The sequence below is a fragment of the Herpailurus yagouaroundi genome, unplaced genomic scaffold (assembly GCF_014898765.1).
Source record: "Herpailurus yagouaroundi ecotype Mexico unplaced genomic scaffold, PumYag 139, whole genome shotgun sequence".
NCBI lineage: Eukaryota > Metazoa > Chordata > Mammalia > Carnivora > Felidae > Herpailurus > Herpailurus yagouaroundi.
This window is the reverse complement of record NW_024412394.1, coordinates 32,788,467-32,796,831: the sequence shown is the minus strand read 5'-3', so window position 1 is coordinate 32,796,831 and position 8,365 is coordinate 32,788,467. Positions and strand designations below refer to the sequence as shown.

The following is an 8,365-nucleotide window of genomic DNA, read 5'->3' as shown; positions in this document are numbered from 1 at the left end:
AGAGTGACTATAGCGGCAATTAAATTGCAAAAGTGTCAATAAAACAAATGTTGATTACACCCAACCTAAGAATCTGTAATAAAACAGAAACAACTTTTTTTCCTAGCATGTATTTTCAAGCCTGTGGCTTTGGAATTACATATACTTATTTTCTATTTTCATAGGATAGACTTGTTTTCAATTATTAGTGTGAAAATTTAAATTCTAGTTTCAAAGAATTATCTTCAAAGATGGTGAGTTTCCTCTGAAACAATTATAGTACTGCTTTCTCTTTTAAAATTTTTTTAAGTTTATTTATTTTGAGTGACAGAGAGAGAGAGAGAGAGAGACCATCAGGGCAAAGAGAAGGAGAGATAGAATCCCAAGCAGGCTCCTCACTGTCAGTGCAGAGCCCGATGTGGAGCTTGAAGTCAAGAACCATGAGATCATGACCTAAGTTGAAATCAAGAGTTGGATGCTTAACCAACTGAGCTACCCAGGCACCCTGTAGTTTTGTTTTCTATCCCCCAAGTCTTAATGTTTTATAAACGTGGCTGAGACTTTTATTTTACACAATGTTCCAAGTCAGAATTTCTACACTTAGTACTTGAATCAGTTATATAGGACATGTCAATTTATTTTTCAGGGATCTAAGCATTTTGCAAATGTTTCATGACTCAAAAATGAGTTAAGATACTCATATTTCATACTACTGTTAATACTACATATTTCATACTACTCTCTCCATAAATGTCTATCTAAAATGCATGTTTGTGGGGCGCCTGGGTGGCTCAGTCGGTTAAGCGTCCGACTTCAGCCAGGTCACGATCTCACAGTCCATGGGTTCGAGCCCCGCGTCGGGCTCTGGGCTGATGGCTCAGAGCCTGGAGCCTGCTTCCAGTTCTGTGTCTCCCTCTCTCTCTGCCCCTCCCCCGTTCATGCTCTGTCTCTCTCTGTCTCAAAAATAAATAAACGTTAAAAAAAATTTTTTTTTTAAATAAAATGCATGTTTGTGTGACACTCCAAATTAAGCTGCGTGGGTAATTTTGAAAATAAAAATGTGTTTGTGAGACCAGAGGTCATGGATAAGGGACAATTATTACAACCCTAAGAAATCCTAAAAAGCCTGGAGTATTTTCCTATTAACTTACTGGCTGAGGTTGAAGACAACTGCCAGCTAAATCTCAAAAGTCAATGTACAAAATATGGACATATGAAGCAGAAACTTTATTTTTTTAATATGAAATTTATTATCAAATTGGTTTCCATACAACACCCAGTGCTCATCCCAACAGGTGCCCTCCTCAATGCCCATCACCCACTTTCCCCTCCCTCCCACCCCCATCAACCCTCAGTTTGTTCTCAGTTTTTAAGAGTCTCTTATGGTTTGCCTCCCTCCTCTCTAACTTTTTTTTCCCCTTCCCCTCCCCCATGGGTTTCTGTTAAGTTTCCCAGGATCCACATAAGAGTGAAAACATATGGTATCTGTCTTTCTCTGTATGACTTATTTCACTTAGCATAACACTCTCCAGTTCCATCCACGTTGCTACAAAAGGCCATATTTCATTCTTTCTCATTGCCAAGTAGTATTCCATTGTATATATAAACCACAACTTCTTTAGCCATTCATCACTTGATGGACATTTAGGCTCTTTCCATAATTTGACCATTGTTGAAAGTGCTTTGAAGCAGAAGCTTTAAATGACCCGTGAGCACACGGAATACAGTTCCTATCCCATACAAGGACTCAAGGGTGCATGAATCCCAGCCACCTGGAAGTTTGGTGGTGGTGGGTGTTGTTGTCATTGTTGTTGTTGTTATCTAAAAGAAAAAAAAATGATCTGAGACTGGAAAAGTTTTTTAAGTAAGCATAATATGAACACTGTAAGTGACAATTGTTATTGTTTTTAATGGTAGCACAAGGGTTTATTAAGCTGTGCGTTAGTACAGGTGCCAGGGCTTGCCCATGGTGCTCTTGATGTATAAAGCCCAGACATTCTGCCGATTCTTCCTGAGCAATGATACCAGGAAATTGACAGCCAAGTAGGTATTGTACACAAGCTCATCATCTGCCATCTTCATACGTGGCCAACAGCCACTGCCAGACACAGCACCTTCTTCATCTGGAATTAGATCATGGGCTTCACTTCATCAACTCTGGCCACCACGTAGGTCAGCAAGGAAGGGAAATTGCCAGCCTTATTCAGGCCAGGATACAGGATTCATGGGATCTGCCTGATCAGAGATTCTGAAGCCAGAAAGGCATCATACTTCTTGGCCAGCTTCTTGACTAATTTTTTATTCTTGAGTTTCTTCAGCAGCTCAATGTCCATGTGGGGAATATCCACAGCCTTGGCCTCATCACAGTGCTGCTGGTTTCCCCAAACACATACAGAGACCTTGAGGTGGGGTGTGGACTCAAGCCTGATGGTGCCCAAGAAGTGTTGGTCCTTCCATGGGTCATAGTTCTTCAAGATGAACTGCAACTCCACCGTCTCCAAAAACTTCCCACACTTATGCTGGTTCCCATGCAGGACTTCCAGCACCGCCTAGAACAGGGCACTTCAGGAAACTGCTGCTCATGTTGCCTTGTGCCACAATAACCAGAAAAGAGAGCTGGAAGTTTGGATTAAGGCAAGGAAATGATTTTTGTTTGACCTGAGCTTTTATTAATGTCAACACAGTCTCTGTGTGCTGATCTTTGAGTCTGGATATTTTAAGAATCTTTCACAGAGCAATACAAGTATGATAACACACAAATGACTTTGCAGTACTAATAACATTCAGTGTGTGTTGTAAGGAAGAGTGTTTAGATCTTTATAGACATTCTCTCTTCAATTTTCAAAACACCATGAGGTGGACAGGAAAGGTATTCTCACCTTTGTTTTACAGATCAGGGTGCTGAGAAGCATCAGAGCTAAGAAACTAGCTCCAAGTGAAAGCACTAGTAATAAGTACACCAACAGGCCCACCCAAGTCTCCTGTTTCCACCCCAAAGTGCTTTTTATCACCCTTCCTTGCTTCCGAATGTCTCAGAGGAGTCATTCCCATCTTTCTCAGCAAACAAAAAGCTCTAAAAGAACCAGGGTATGTGGGAAAAGGTATGAGTTGGAACATCCCAGATTCTCACTCCCTTTTACATTCAAGCCATTTGTCTAAGAAGCAACTTGTGCTCTCTTTCCAGTGACCTGATTCCAACTAACAAGAGAATTACAGTTCTGTTTCACACATTATGTTTTATAATTTTTCATTTTGAAAGCTTTCTCCATGGTCAGGTATAAGCCTGGTGGTAAATAGATGATGTATTTCTCTGTGTCTTCTTAAAGGTGGTCCCATTCAATGCATTTCCCAGCGGCTCATTACCCAAGAGAGACTGGAAGGCTGGCGGCTTGTATGACCTCATTTTCAGGATGCACTGCTGTCTGTCTAACCCATTAGCTATCTAAGCCATCTCGTTGTAAGACTAACTCCGGGCATGGGTTGGAGGCAGGCAGGCTGTATTAGGCAGCTGCATCCTACCAGTACACGTGCAGGTTAGGAAACCAACAGGTCAGTGCTAGGTGGGTCTGAGCAGATGGCATCTTTGGCAGAGCTTATGGCAGGAATCTATAAAATGCTTGGTAATTGGTTCCAGCAGGATTTTCTGGGGTAGGTGTCTAAGGGTTGAAATAGCCAAGGCTCTCATTTCTCTGTGCTTGTTCCAGCAAGAGCCAGCACTGTCAGAATCAAAGCTTGCTCTGTATCAAAAGGTGCTCTGTCTTTTAGTAACTTATTTTTATCACTTGCCATTAGTTTTCAAAGAGCGATTCCTTTTATTCTTACCCTTTACATTCCTCCTTTGCTCTTGAAACTTGTTATGCTTTATACCTGAGGACAAAAGCAGCTGGAAATGAGTCGTTTCCACTCTTCCACATCCCTCCTTTTCAGACATAAAACACAAAAAATGTTAAAGCTCTGTGAGTTGTTGTCACAGGAGTGTGATGGTGATGATTCCTTTGGTTGTAATTACAACAACACAAGGGTGTGATGACACACATGCACACACACACATATACTCCCACAAATATATGTTCCATGTAAGTAATACCTTCTAAAATGATTGCCAGTAGATAACACATAACCTTTTCAAGAAGAAGAAAAGACATTTTAAATGGGGCATTTTCAATACCTCTTCAACATCTCTGAAGCAGATTTTGTCAAAAAGATTGAGAGTCAGCCTAAATGCATCCTTCTACACATGTACATACTCCAAAAATCTGCCTCATTGTGTAGCTGTTTAATCTCTTACATATTCATAAAAAGCACTATTGTCCTACTTCAGGGAATTTTCTTTGCTTCATTAAATTCCCATATGTCAGAGCTGAAAGGGAACAGATCAACCATCTTGTTTTTCACACAAGGAAACTACAGCCCAGAGGGAAAGTGACTTTGCCAAGGCCACGCTTTGGTGGCAGCTGGGCTTTGGATCTCAATCCAGTTCTTTTTCCATCAGACCAGACTACTTCTTAAGGACTAGAGTCTGAAACAATTCATTCCTTCCTTGAAAACTTACTGGACCTAGATAAGGCTGTGGGGAAGGTACAAAAAGAATAAGAAAAGAGCTAGTCCTTGAGGGTTACTCAATTCTTAATTTTTTTATTATATAAAGACAGACACTAAGTAATAAATACTTTGTGTTATATTAAAAATTTAAAGTTGTATTTTTCTTTCCTATGTTTGTTGTTGTTAGAGAAGACAAACATTTAATATCCCTATAGATAACACCCATAGTGTACCTACTGTTGAAACAGAATGAAGGGCTTTGAAGGCCAGAAAAGATTAATTTGACATCTTAGAAAGTTTGCAAAAATTAAAAACAAAAAAACACTTTCACATTCTATTTGGAAATTTACCACTAAATTCACTAAATCTCATTCAAATGTCTTCCATTTTATAATTCCATTATATCTTAAAATATACGGACATTAAATGTTAACAGATTTAACTTTCCATGTTGCTTCCTGTTCTAACGTATGGAAAAATAGAATGCGTTAAGCCCATTAAATTTAGGGAAAAAAGGATAGAGGTAGCAAGTTTTTCTTTCTTCTCTCTTTTTGCATTTTTTAAGTCTCTTATAAATAGACATGCTTTCATTGTTAGAGACGATGTCCAAAGCCTTGCAAAATGGAGCCATTCATTCTCCTCAGCCCTGGCAAACAGAGACCGCCGATGGAGTCAGGTTTGAAAGACATATCTTGTGACTTCCCTTTTATCTGTATACGCCACTTTTTGATCATCTGTAGTTTCAGCTTCACTTTTGAGTGGCCTCGGGTTCAGGGAGATAGGCAGAGCATTAAATTCAAAACGGGAACAGAATCTGAATAGGCCTTAGGTGACTGACACATAACCTAGGGATGCAATCTATTTCACTGTGGGAAAAAAAATGGCACTCACTCTATCTCCAGGCTCTCTGAAGGTTTCCACGTGAATAAAATCCGGCTGCTGAGTACTTGTGATAGCTGGTGACCTGCAGGAAAAGCTTACATATAAATGCATTTTTCCCTGTACATGCTTTGCTTTTTTTCTCTTTCTTGCTGTCATGGCCCTTTACCATCCTCACAGCCTTTCCTTTTTTGATTAGAATAATAATAATAGTGACTATTCATTAAATATTTGCTCCGTGCTGGACACTGCTAAAACACAGCATTTCACTAAACTGCACATCAAGTATACAAGAGAAATATTTGTCTTTCAATTTCGAAAAAAAAGCTTAAGTAATTTAACCAATGTCCCTTAAGTAGCAGAGTGGTGGATTCAGATTCCAATGTTCATGCGCATAATCACTATGCTGGTCCAATAGTAACAGCTAAAGCTTTTTTAGGTTTTCCACACCAAATTTAAATCCCAAATTGGGATTTAAATCCCAAGTTGGCTTTCTACTGTAACAGATGTTTTAAGGATGCCTCATCCACCTGGTGGGTTCAGAGTAATATTAAATGCACCTAAGTAAAATCCAAATAATTTTAGGAAAAATCCTAGAACACACTTGAATTTATTTTCTTTTTTTTTAATTTTTTCTATTTTAACATTTATTTATTTTTGAGACAGACAGAGACAGCATGAACAGGGGAGGGTCAGAGAGAGAGGGAGACACAGAATCTGAAACAGGCTCCAGGCTCTGAACTGTCAGCACAGAGCCCAACGCAGGGCTCAAACTCACAGACCGCGAGATCATGACCTGAGCCGGAGTCGGACGCTTAACCGACTGAGCCACCCAGGTGCCCCTTGAATTTATTTTCTATTGCTGTGTAACAAGTTACAAACTTAGCAGCTTACAACAACACAGGTTTATTTTCTCATCATTTCCAGGGGTTAGTAGTCTGGCACATTTTAGTTGGGTCCTCTGGTCGGGGTCTCATAAGGCTCAAATCAAGGTGTCAGCTAGATATGTCTTCATCTAGAATCCCAACTAGGAAATGGTTTCTTACAAGCTCCCTCAGGTCATTGGCAGAATTAATTTCCCTGTAGTTGTAGGACTGAGGTTCCCAGTCTTATTGGCTATCCACCAAGGAACACTCTCACCTCCTACAGGCTACTCTCATGTCCTTGCTGTATGGTGCCCCTCCATCTCAGAAATGGAGAACATACCTCACAGATATTCTACCTGCCACAGTAATCACCGCTTATTTCTTCATCTAGCCTATTATTTTCTTCCATTATTTGAAGAGCCAGTAAATATTAAAGAAGAAAATTTAACCATAATGGAATGTTTACTCATAGATTTCAAAGAAAAAGGTAGATTTGAACCCATGGGTGGTGAGGAGAGCCTTTCTCTCCTGGTTCTTCAGTCATAGCCTTGTATGTACATTATCCAACATGATTTCATCTTCCTGAACATGCCTCTAGGCCCACTACAAGGATCAGCCTCAGATGAACCTGAATGCTCCTCTTGTGAAAGACAACAAGAAAATGTCTGTGTTGGGAAATCAGTACCCCTATCATTTGTTACTTGTCCATGTTTTACATCAATCCCAGGGCACATCCACTGAGAAAGTCTTTATCTCTCCCATTTGCTGATAGAAGTGTTTTACGGAAGATCACATTTTTTAAGGTATATGATTTTAGAATAAAATAACAAATTGTTATATCTGTATTTAGCTATGTTTGTATTTCAAGCTGAATTTTAAAGAATGGATTTTTCAACAGTTATCCTATCAATTTACTTCATAAGTTCAAAGAATGGGACCATTGTCTCCTGATAGAGCTAGGACCCCAATTATGCCAAAATCTATGCTAACACGCTATCTTTACTATTTTCCTCAATCTTTGAATGTTGCATTTATATTTCTACATAGCATGAGATAGATTTGGTATGAAAAGCTCTTTTAATGAGAAATAACTAGAATATGCCTTAAAGATCTAGAGTCTTGGGGTGCCTGGGAGGCTCAGTTGATTAAGCGACTAACTTCAGCTCAGCTCATGATCTTGTGGCTGATGAGTTAGAGCCCCTTGTCGGGTTCTGTGCTGACAGCTCAGAGCCTTGAGCCTGCTTCGGATTCTGTGTCTCCCTCTTTCTCTGCCCCTCCCCAGCTCTCTCTCTCTCTCTCTCTCTCAAAACTAAATAAACATTTAAAAAAATTTTTTTTAAAAATCTAGAGTCTCAAGGGGCGCCTGGGTGGCGCAGTCGGTTAAGCGTCCGACTTCAGCCAGGTCACGATCTCGCGGTCCGTGAGTTCGAGCCCCGCGTCGGGCTCTGGGCTGATGGCTCAGAGCCTGGAGCCTGTTTCCGATTCTGTGTCTCCCTCTCTCTCTGCCCCTCGCCCGTTCATGCTCTGTCTCTCTCTGTCCCAAAAATAAATAAACGTTGAAAAAAAAATTAAAAAAAAAAAAAGATCTAGAGTCTCAAATGTATCTAATCTGTTTGATCTGTTTAGAAAATTTGAGAACCTGTTAGTAAAATCTAATTTTAAAAAAAAAGTGTATAAACTGGGGGTCAAGAAACCTGGATTTTATTTCTGGTTATTATCAGTTACCTCAGCTATAAACGAAAAGGGTTAATTTAGATAGCCTCCAGGAGTTAAATGCAAATTATCTCTTTGGAATGCACCATGCAGTACTGCTGGATGACCAAATGTCAGCCCTCAACACTCAGTCTACTTTAGGCTTCTCCATCCATGAGAATGATCTTCAGACCCAACAAGGATAGAATAAATGTTGTAAGAGGGATTGGAAGCTTGAGACAGAGAGATTTTCAGAGAGCTTCTGTCTGGTCTAGATGGGCTTAAGTCTCAGGCCTTGGTGAGTAACATCCCAGAACATGGAAAGAACTTGCAGACAAGGTCCCTGATCCACTGCCTAGGCTGGAGCTCTGACAATAGGCAAATACTGTTCTAATATTTTTCAAAAC

General features: G+C 40.0%; 1 pseudogene; it reads right to left on the bottom strand.

Moving 5' to 3' along the window:
- Positions 1–1,879: 1,879 nt before the first annotated feature.
- LOC121029651 (60S ribosomal protein L10a-like) lies at positions 1,880–2,443 on the bottom strand (annotated as a pseudogene).
- Positions 2,444–8,365: the final 5,922 nt, after the last annotated feature.